Raw genomic sequence first — 12,026 nt, forward strand, 5'->3', positions numbered from 1 at the left:
CCCAGAACCTCTGGATCTTAACACAAGGAAAGTAAACCCTTACCTCACCATTGCCTCTCCCAGGCTTCCCCTCCCTGGGTTACCCTGGAAGATCACTGTGATTCAAACTCCCTGAATCTTAAAACAGAGAGGAAAATTCACCTTCCCCCCTCCTTCTCTCTCCCCCTTCCAGACTCTCCCTGAGAGAGAAAGTAATCCTAACACAGAGAGAAATTAACCTTTCTCTCCCCCTTCCCTCCTTTCTCCCCACCAATTCCCTGGTGAATCCAGACCCAGTCCGCTGGGGTCTCACCAGAATAAAAAAACAATCAGGTTCTTAAACAAGAAAAGCTTTTAATTAAAGAAGGAAAGACAGTAAAAATTATCTTTGTAAATTTAAGATGGAATATGTTACAGGGTCTTTCAGCTATGGACACTGGGAATACCCTCCCAGCCTAAGTATACAAGTACAAATTAAAATCCTTTCAGCAAAATATGAATTTGAACTCCTTCCAGCCAAATACACAATTGAACTTCTTCCATCCAAATGCACATTTGCAAATAAAGAAAACAAACATAAGCCTAACTCGCCTTATCTACCTAGTACTTACTATTCTGAACTTATAAGAGCCTGTATCAGAGAGATTGGAGAGAAACCTGGTTGCACGTCTGGTCCCTCTCAGAATCCAGAGAGAACAACAACCAAAAACTAACAGCACACGCAAAGCCTTCCCTCCCTCAAGATTTGAAAGTATCCTGTCCCCTGATTGGTCCTCTGGTCAGGTGACAGGCAGGTTCACTGATCTTAACCCTTTACAGGCAAAAGAGACATGAATTACTTCTGTGCTATTAACTCTTACTTATCTGTTTATGACAGGAGCCTTGTGGTTTCAGCAGAATAAGGATTGGTTCTCTGCTGATGCTCTTACTAAACTGGTCCGTGTTATTACAGGTTATGAAATGATTCTCCACTCGTTTACATGACTGTGTGAATCAGGAGTAATTCCACTGAAGTAAGTGGAATAACACAAGTGGGCACCAGTGTGAGTGAGAGGAGAATGAGGCCCTAGGAACCTCATATATGTAAACAGAAAACCTTGCCTGGACCAATGTAGGGGGTGAACAGGACCATGTTATTACTAAGAGTCTATTATAGCTAGAAATGCACTAAAAGAGTCATGCCACACAAAGCCTGATCTGCCAGTGCAGAAAACTAAGGGCTAAATACCATATAATGTATAGAATGTGCCTGTCCAATTTTCTAGCCACAGTAAGTCCTGCAACCAAACACTAAACTAAAACACTGCAAAACTGATACAAGTCAACTGACCAGAACTCCACCAACCTGCCAGTAAAAGAAATTCAACCCTACCTCTCCTCAGGGTTAAACCACCCCTCAAGTATAGATAAGGCTTGCCCTGAAAAACGACATGCTCAGGCCCTGTGAGATCAATGAGAGAAGCAAATTCTGGATTCTCCTGTCCTCCAGTGAGAAGACCCTTCCCCCAGATCCAAGACATGAAAATCTAGGGGTTATCTGTGAGAGCATCTCTACTGATCTCATCTGTTGGGATAAAATAACAAGGAGAGGTGAGTGTTAGGATAACCCTGATAATAACCTACATTCTGTGTTCTTGTGGCATATAGCTATTAATACTGTTACCTTGGTCATCATTAAGAAATGAACCCGGACCTCCACTGCTAAGAGCATATTAAGCTTCTACAGCTTGAGCTAAAGGGTTACATGGCCTTTGCTGGTAGCTATACGAGACCCAGGTCCTCTCTGGCTCAGGCACAGAGGGAAATATGTAATATACTGAACAGTGGGTGTACACAGTCACAGATTTATTTATTTTTACAAAAGGATGAGCTTTTCACCAGCATCATATTTCTTTGTCCCCAAGATACTTCCTTTGGATGACCTTTCTCTTCCCCATTTTCTGCTTTACATTTGCCCTCTTTTGTGTTATTGCTGAGTGAAGGGTTTGGCACTCCTCCCCTGAACATTGCTTTTAGGTTTTTATACCACACTTATCACAGCTCTTATCTGATCCTGTGTATTTAACAAGACCCTACAAAAGGGTGCACCACATGAGATATAAAGGCTTTGAGAAGGACACCCCAAGCAAGGACTCAATAAATGTGCCACTTGGAAAGGAATTCGATGAGCAAGCTGAACTAGCTTGTTCCTATGAACAAGTGCTGCTCATCATTCTGTGTGCTCAAAAGATTTGAAATGCTATAAAACTAAATGTTGCTTCTCACTGCTCTCTAGTGTTGTGGTCACTGTTGTGAACACATCGTGGATGGTCATGCAGTATATCATGGGCTCCCAATCTGTACAGGAATCAGAGTTGTCTGACCTGCTGTATGCTGGGGAAAGAAACAACACACATTACTTTTGGCATTCACAGTGCAGCTGAACATGGTGCACCATTGCTTTTGGGCTTGGGAAACAAGCACTGAGTGGTGGGATATGCAGGTCTGGGATGACAAACAGTGGCTGCAGAACTTTCTGATGTGGAAATCCACCTTTCTGAACTGTGTATGGAGCTCACCCCAGCCCCATGGCACCAGGATACCAAAATGAGAGCTGCCCTCTTGGTGGACAAGTGCGTAGCAATCGCTGTGTGGAACCTGGCAAGTCCAGATTTCTACTGGTCTGTCACAAATCAGTTGGGAGTTGGGAAGTCCACTGTTGGGACTGCGTTAATGCAAGTGTGCAGGGCCATTAATCACCTCCTGCTACAAAGGACAGTGATTCTGGGCAATGTGCAGGAAATAGTGGATGGCTTTGCAGCAATGAGATTCCCTAATGGTGGCGGGGCAATAAATGGCACACATATCCCAATTTTGGCCCTAGACCTTCTTGTATGGGAGTACATCAATAGAAATGGGTACTTCTCTATGCTATGCAGGTCCTTGTGAATCACCATGGGCATTTCATTGATATCAGCACAGGGTGGTCAGGGAGGTGCATGATGCACGCATCTTCAGGAACACTGGCCTGTACAGAATCTGCAAGCAGGGACTTTCTTTCCAGATCAGAATATTCCAATGGTGGGTGTTGAAATGACCATAGTGATCCTGGGAGACGCAGCTTACCCCTTACTGTCATGGCTGATGAAGCCTTACAAAGGAAACATGGACAGCAGCAAGGAGTGCTTCAACAGTAGGCTGAGCAGGTGCAGAATGACTGTGGAATGTGCCTTTGGCAGATTAAAAGTGTGGTGGTTCTGCCTTTATGGCAGGCTAGACCTAAATGAGGAAAATATTCCCATGGTCATAGCAGCCTGCTGTGCACTCCATAATAGTTGTGAGGCTAAGGGTGAAAAGTTTCCCCATGGGTGGAATGTGGAGGTGGATCACCTGGCAGCTGATTTTGAAGAGCCAGATACCAGGGCTATTAGAGGGGCATAATGGGGGGCTATTTGAATCAGAGAGGCTTTGAGGCACCATTTGGACAGTGAGTTCCAGTAAAGTGTCTTTCTATATCACACTCTGCCATGCTTTGTTAACTTTCATGAAAATGTTGATGATTCCTGACCATGATTTGTACTACGCAAATGATCAAATTGCCACTGTGTATTAATTCCAGCAGCAACCACCATGTGTAGGAGACAAATAAAGATTGGTTATCTTTCAGAGAGTTTGTTTTTATTAAATACTAATTAACAACACACACAAAAGGCTTGGTGGGAAGGGAGATAATAATGAACATCAGTGTAGGCTCTTTTAGCTATGTGTGAGTCCAGCTATCATCTTGGAGCTGTCAGAAGGGATGGATTGAATGGAATACCTAGACAGGCCAGGAAATTGCAAGGAATATATGGGAGGAATTTCAGGAGGGCATGGAAAGCAGTTCTGTATCGGCTTCGGGGGCGGGGAACCATGCATGAATTCAGTGTGCAGCAGGATTAGGGACTTCAACATCTCCATTTGCTCCACCATCACTTTTATAATCTGCTCCTGACCCATTAAATTTCAGTCTTGGCTCTCCTTTCTGTCCTGCCTGTATATTTTATAATTTTCTTTTAAAGTCTGCACCCTGCATTCTGAGGATTGAAGCACCTCTTGACTCATGTCATCCTTACTCCTCCTTGGTCACTTCTTTATCTGGTGAAGGCACTCCACTGGTGTGTAGGAGGTTCTCCTGAAGGCCACATCTGCAGAAGAACAAGAATCAATAAACAGAAGCATGATTTTTAGTTCACACACAGCATTGAATCATTATAGTAAAAAGCACTTCTTTTTAAATACAAATCAGTTTCTTACTGTCCCTTGACAAGCACACAGCTTGGGGAACACCCTGAACATGGTGAGTTCAGCCCAGGGGAGGGGGATGATGCTACTGCATGCTCCACATCAACCTCTTACTCAAACTCCTCATCCACGACTTTGTCCTTAGGGTTAATTCTGCTATCTGCTGTCTCCAGCCCCACTGAAGTATCCACGGGGCTCTTGGCAGTGGAGGTGGGGTCGCCACCAAGGAGGGCGTCCAGCTCCTTATAAAAGCAGCAGGTCTTCAGCACAGCATCAGAGTGATGGTTTAACTCCCTTGCCTTCTGGTATGCCTGCCTCAGTGCCTTTGTCTTCACACAGCAATGCATGTCCCATTCATAGCCCTTATCCAACATGCCATGAGAAATCTGCCCATAGGTATCGAAGATCCTACGGCTGGAGAGGAGCTGGGACTGTGTAGCCTCCTCTCCCCATTGTGCCAGCAGACCCAACAACTCATGTGTGCTCCAAGTGGGAGAGTGTTTTCTGCGTGGAGCCACCATGGTCAGATGGGAAGGTGCACTGTGAGCTCTCCATGCCGAGCAAACAGGAAGTGGAATTTCAAAAAATCCCGGGCCTTTAAATGGGGAGGAGCCTAGGTACAGGGCAACAGAGTTCGAACTTCTGACCAGAGCGGTTAGGATGGGCATTGCAGGACACCTCCTGAAGGCCATTTACAGTGACATAACCAAGCGCAGTGTCTACACTGACACTTTGCTGCACAAAGCTCTATGCCTCTCGTCAAGGTGGTTTTATTTTGTCAGCAACGCAGGAGAGTTTCATCATTGGAAGTAGCATTGTAATGTGTACCCCTCCACTGTTTTCTCAATGAAAGCTGACTTTTGTTGACAAAACTTTGTAGTGTAGACAAGGCCTATCTTTCTCCAATGGGACAGCCAAATAGATACATTTCATAACCTCAGAAACAACACAATTTAACTGTTCTGCTTTTTAGAATGAAACAAGGACTAGAAAAGTATCCTATGCACTATGATATGTATATGTGACTATGTTGGACAACATATCTCATGTGTAACAGACATCAGTTATGGAGGGCAAAAGCATTTTTTCCAAGAGAAGCATGTTAAATTCAGTATGTTTCCTTACATTGAATGGCTGAAATTTTGGTGCTAAGTGCACTGGTCTGGCAAGGAGGCAGGAACTAGGGTGGGACATGTAAAAATAAAATAGTGGAGCAAAGAGATCTAACTTTGGAGAAAAACTACTTTCCACAAGTTGGGTAACCTTAATTAAAAGCCAAAGGGCTTTCTTCTCCTCGTCCCATGCTTAACTCTCTGAACCAAAGTCAATGGAAAGACTCCCAGTGTCTTCAAAGGGCATTATACTAGCCCTTATAGGGGGAGAGAGGAGAATAGCTGATTATTTTTCCCTTTTCAACAAACCCCTGTGTAGTAGTTAAAATTGCTTCTACTGGCAGTCCAGAAGTATAATGGTTTGTCTCTTACATGTGGGAAATTGTTTTAAATATGCTGATCTGAAAAATATGTTTCAGACAGTGTAAACATTTAGAGGCAGGTCCTCAGCACAACTTCATTGACTTCAATGGACTGGTGCTGATTCGCACCAGCTGAGGATCCGGCCCAACCCATTAGTCATTCTCAGACAGAATTACTATTTGATTTCAATGGAAAATTTTATCTGAGAACTGCATGTAGGATCAGGCCTACAAAGCAATAAAAAAAGAATCCTTGTTAGGTATGATTTTGATTAATCACTGATTTGGCTTTTCCTTGCTCTGAATCCAGGCTCACATAGACAGATTCCTGTCATATGTGCCCCATCCCTCCTGGGGATTTAACAGACAGAAACTAAAAGAATTAGATGGACATATCCTATTTGAGCACCTCATAATATTAGTGTGCTTATCTGCATAACATCCCTGTAAGATAACGAAATGTTGTTAGTCCCATTTTAAAGATGAGGAGCTGGTACAGAGAGACTCATGACCTACACAACATCACACAAGAAGGCTGTAGCAGAACATGGAGTTAAACTCAAGTCTTTCAAATCCCAAATTAACACTCTACCCACTGGTCCATTCTCCCGCTCCTTTCTTATCACTTATCCATCCTTACAACCTGTGCTATATAAATATATACTGAATAAGAGCTTGCTTTCTCTTTTTGTCTCTCCTGATTAGCTATTCCAGTTGGTGGGTCTACCATCATCTAGGCCTTGATATCTCAACCTAAAAGTCACAAACATGTTTCAGGGGATCATGATCACCCTGCCTTTCCTTATGGCTGGCTAAATGGGAAGTGGGTCCTGAAATGTTTTCTGTTATAACTTGGGGTGATGATATAGAAAAGTTCGAGAATCGCTGATCTAGTTGAATTTCACATTTGTCTATTGTTCTTTTTCTTTGTATGTTTACTCTGAAGGCTTAAGTACAATTTTTGCAATGTTTGGATAAACTTTGTCAAACAGTGTTTTGAGTTTCAGATCATTACAAAATTGCTCTGCCTTGAAATGTTAACATGTGTCTAACATTTCTTTGTATCCCTTTAGCTAAAAAATAGTTTGTGACTACTCCAGATTTTCCACATGGTTAAATCTCCTTGAAAACATGTGCATAGACTGTTTTAGAAGAAGAAAATAGGTTGTAATTAAGTACAGTTATTAATAACTGTATCTAATTATAATGGTTGTAGTGTGTGTATAAGTAGTTTGTCTTCTGGTGGTTGGTAGATGAGTGGTGGTGTCATGGTATAATTCCCCACTCTGAACCTTAGCGCCCAAAAGATGGGGTACCAGCATGAATTCCTCTAAGCTCAATTACCAGCTTAGTACTTGTAGCGCTGCCACCAACCAGGAATTCCAGTGCCTGTTACACTCTGGTCCCCCAAAACCTTGCCCGGGGACCCCCAAGACCCAGACCCTCTGGATCTTAACACAAGGAAAGAAAACCCTTTCCCCCACAGTTGCCTCTCCCAGGCTTCCCCTACCTGGGTTACTCTGGAAGATCACTGTGATTCAAACTCCTTGAATCTTTAAACAGAGAGGAAAATTCACCTTCCCCCCTCCTTCCCTCTCCCCCTCCCAGACTCTCCCTGAGAGAGAAAGTAATCCTAACACAGAGAGAAATTAACCTTTCTCTCCCCCTTCCAGACTCTCCCTGAGAGAAAAAGTAATCCTAACATAGAGAGAAATTAACCTTTCTTTCCCCCTTCCCTCCTTTCTCCCCACCAATTCCCTGGTGGAAGCAGACCCAGTCCCCTGGGGTCTCACCAGAATAAAAAAAACAATCAGGTTCTTAAACAAGAAAAACTTTTAATTAAAGAAAGAAAAAACAGTAAAAATTATCTTTGTAAATTTAAGATGGAATATTTTACAGGGTCTTTCAGCTATGGACACTGGGAGTACCCTCCCAGCCTAAGTATACAAGTACAAATTAAAATCCTTCCAGCCAAATACACATTTGAACTCCTCCCAGCCAAATACACATTTGAACTCCTTCCAGCCAAATACACATTTGCAAATAAAGAAAACAAACATAAGCCTAACTCACCTTATCTACCTAGTACTCACTATTCTGGACATATAAGAGACTGTATCAAAGAGATTGCAGAGAAACCTGTTTGCACATCTGGTCCCGCTGAGCCCCCAGAGTGAACAACAACCAAAATCTAACAGCACACACAAAACTTCCCTCCCTCAAGATTTGAAAGTATCCTGTCCCCTGATTGGTCCTCTGGTTAGGTGACAGCCAGGCTCACTGATTTTGTTAACCCTTTACAGGCAAAAGAGATATGAAGTACTTCTGTTCTATTAACTCTTACTTATCTCTTTATGACAGGTGGTTTTGTGAATGCCAGGGGGGCCTAAATGTTGGACTTATGCACCTAAAGTGGCATCCGTCTTGTGAATGGAGGAGCCCCTGGTACTTTGTGGAGTTCATGAGATCTGCAGGACAGGTGAGTCTGGTGGTAACCAGGAACCTTGCAGAGCTCATGGGATCTGTGTTATAGAGACCCAGTGGACCTCTTACACTCTGTATTACTCCTATATAGTTATTAAAAAAAAGTTGAGTCAGTTAAGGTTGCTGCTTTAGGATGTATTCTAAGGAATGCTGCTGTTAATAAAACCTAAGCATTTTGAGGTATCCGTAATGAAGAGCTAAGGACAGATAGATAAATATTCATCTCTTAAACACCCAGATATGTGATCCCTTAAATAGTGGTAGCTGAGGAGGTGATGTTTTGATTCACAAGTGGATCCAGTTTAGGCCAGGTTCCAAGCTGTGTCCAAATTCATAACAATGAGATTTCATGAGCTATTGCCATGAGACTTTGGCTACATTTGAACCAGAGTCACAAAACATGATTTAGGTCAGACCCAGAATCCAAACTGTAGGAACATATCTGTTCTTGAGGTTCAAATCCAATCCATCAACAACCTCAAATTCAAAGAGATTTAGAGACAAGGTTCCAGACATATTTGTTTTGGTTCAATTTGTATACCGATTACACACACACAAATGACATTAAAATAATGCTAAGGTTGCAAAGTCAATCATCCAAAAGTTAGGAAATGCCAGAATTAGGGCTGTTGATTAATTGCAGTTAACTCATGCAATTAACTCAAAAAAAGTAATTGAGATTAAAAAAATAAATCACTATTAATCATAGTTTTAATCGCACTGTTAAACAATAGAATACCAATTGAAATTTATTAACTATTTTTGGATGTTTTTCTACATTTTCAAAGATATTAATTCAATTACAACACAGAATACACAGTGTACAGTGCTCGCTTTACATTATTATTATTTATTACAAATATTTGCACTGTAAAATGATAAATAAAAGAAATAGTATCTTTCAATTCACCTCATACAAGTAGGGTAGTGCAATCTCTTTATGTGAACGTGCAATTTACAAAAGTAGATTTTTTTGTTACACAAATGCACTCAAAAACAAAACAATGTAAAACTTTAGCACCTACAAGTCCAGTCAGTCCTACTTCTTGTTCAGCAAATTTCTTACATTTATGGGAGATAATACTGCCTGCTTCTTATTTACAATGTCACCTGAAAGTGAGAACAAGCATTCACATGTAAATTTTATAACCAGCATTACAAGGTATTTATGTACCAGATATGCTAAACATTTGTATGCCCCTTCATGCTTTGACCACTATTCAGAGGACATGCCTCCATGCTGATGAACTAATTAAAAAAATACTGCCTTAATTAAATTTGTGACTCAACTCTTTGGGGAAGAATTGTATGTTTCCTGCTCTGTTTTACCCACATTCTGCCATGTATTTCATGTTATAGCAGTCTCGGATGATGACCCAGCACATGTTGTTCATTTTAAGAACACTTTTACTGCTGATTTGACAAAATACAAAGAAGGTACAATATGAGATTTCTAAAGATAGCTACAGCACTTGACCCCAGGTTTAAGAATCTGAAGTGCCTTTCAAAATCTGAGAGGAACGAGATGTGAAACATGCTTTCAGAAGTCTTAAAAGAGCAGGACTCCGATGTGGAAACTACAGAATCCAAGCCATCAAAAAAGAAAATCAACCTTCTGCTGGTGGTGTCTTACTCAGGCTTCGTCTACACCACCGGGGTAAGTCGACCTAAGTTACGCTACTCCAGTTACATTATTCATGTAACTGAAATCAATGTAGGTTAGGTCAATTTATTGTGGTCTCTACATCATACTGCATCAATGGGCCTATTGACTTACCTTATTCCTCTCGTTCCAGTGGAGTATCAGAGTCGACCGGAGAGCACTCTGTGATCAATTTATCGGGTCTTCACTAGACCCACTAAATCAACCCCCACTGCATCGATCACAACAGCGTGGATCCCTGGCAAGTGTAGACATGGCCTCAGATGATGAAAATGAACATGCGTTGATCCACACTGCTTTGGATCATTATTGAACAGAACCCGTCATCACCAAGGACATGTCTTCTGGAATGGTGATTGAAGCACGAATGGACATATGAATCTTCAGCGCACCTAGCATGTAAATATCTTGCTATGCCAGCTACAACAGTGCCATGTGAACGCCTGTTCTCACTTTCAGGTGACACTCTAAACAAGAAGTGGGCAGAATTATCTCTTGCAAATGTAAACAAACTTGTTTGTCTGAGAAATTGGCAGAACAAGAAGTAGGACTGAGTTGACTTGTAGGCTTTAAAGTTTTACATTGTTTTATTTTTGAATGCAGGGGTTTTTGTACATAATTCTACATGTGTAAATTCAACTTTCATGGTAAAGAGAATGCACTATGGTACTTGTATGAGGTGAATTGAAAAATACTATTTTGTTTTTTACAGTGAAAATATTTGTAATCAAAAATAAATATAGAGTAAACACTGTACACTCTGTATTCTGTATTGTAATTGAAATAAATATATTTGAAAATGCAGAAAACATCCAAAATATTTAAATAAATGCTATTCTATTATTGTTCAACAGCGTGATTAATCACGATTAATCATGATTATTTTTTAACCTCCCAATTAATTGCAATTATTTTTAATCACTTGACAGTCCTAGCCAGAATTAAGGTTGCCTGTGTAACCTTAATTCGTTTCCCTTGTGTGAATGGATTATGATACAGACGTTAATTATATGATCACATACTACTTTTTTCCATGGGACATGAAAACATTCAACCTGAATGATTAAAGTTTGGCACTATTAAAAAACTGAAAACAGGATTTTACAATGGGAAGTGTCAGGCAACCTTAATTATACCAGCTCCACATGATTAGAGGGGAGGGAGGGAACAGAGAGAAAGAGGGAGGGAGTGGGCTGGGCATGGCGGTGTGCAATATATCAAATACCAAGGAAAAAATGTGCAAGACAAAGGGGGGATGTCTGCATAAATGTTTCTCTTTAGTTTATAACACATTTCATTGTTTATATTATAAATGCAGTATTGACAATGCTATGTTTTGTTGTGGTAGACTCTATTTGCAGGCAGTTTTCGTGGCTTTTGTCACCTCTTCGTTCAATATGTCTTAGTCAAAAATTCAGTCTGGTCTTTTGAAACTTACTCAGGTCTTCTAATCTTTGTCTTACTAGTGCTCTCAACAGATGGGTGCTATTACGCACACCTGGTGCTCTAGGACCCAGTCTAGCCTAGTGGAAAAGATGCTTTAAAAAAAGTTAACTTATTTTAATTAATTGATGTTAGCACCAAGATTGTCCTTCGTTACAAATAAGTAAACTGGTCATAATCAACCCTAGACTCTCACCCCAGCCCCTCCTCCAAAACCAAAGTGGGGTTTAAACACTGATGCTGTTACTTTGCAGGTCTCTAAGCTTGCATGCATCATCTTATATTTTCTGAAGTCCAACAAAGTTAATACCTTTCGGATGGCTAGGGATGGGAAGCACAGACACCGGACTATGAATCTATTGGATAATAGCAAGTGCTTGGATTGAAGTAGCTTTAATCTCTACCCGCAAATCACAATTTATTCCTTTATATTGACACGTCTGCGGTTTGCCACCTGGCAATGGAAGCCCTGAAGCCAAAGGAGATATCCTGCAAAAAGCTCATTTCCACAGCAGTGCCTGTCTGTGTGATGACCTGATTTCTGCTGTGATCACCCTTTAGAGATCAAAGCGGGATTGATGCAATTCTTTACCCTTTGCATCGCACATCACCGAACTCTGGAGAGGGGATGGCGAATAAGGACAGGGACAGCCTAGAGATGCCGGGGGAAATGGAACCCAGCGAGTTTTTAATTAGAGGACACCAGTAAATGCTGACAAG

The 12,026-nt window shown here is 41.3% G+C and overlaps 1 long non-coding RNA gene across 5 annotated transcripts in view; it reads right to left on the reverse strand.

Annotated features, from left to right (window-relative positions):
- Positions 1-3,650: 3,650 nt before the first annotated feature.
- LOC127045566 (uncharacterized) overlaps positions 3,651-12,026 on the reverse strand; it is a 32,583-nt gene continuing 24,207 nt past the window's right edge. For 4 of the 5 annotated variants that reach the window (XR_007772773.1, XR_007772771.1, XR_007772770.1 and 1 more), the window contains 2 exons: positions 9,226-9,310; positions 3,651-4,145 (listed from right to left, as the gene is read on the reverse strand). This is a non-coding gene — a long non-coding RNA (uncharacterized LOC127045566). The remainder of the gene's footprint in view (positions 4,146-9,225; positions 9,311-12,026) is intronic. The other variant, XR_007772769.1, reaches the window with a different exon arrangement.

This window comes from Gopherus flavomarginatus, chromosome 2 (assembly GCF_025201925.1).
Source record: "Gopherus flavomarginatus isolate rGopFla2 chromosome 2, rGopFla2.mat.asm, whole genome shotgun sequence".
NCBI classification, from domain to species: Eukaryota; Metazoa; Chordata; order Testudines; family Testudinidae; genus Gopherus; species Gopherus flavomarginatus.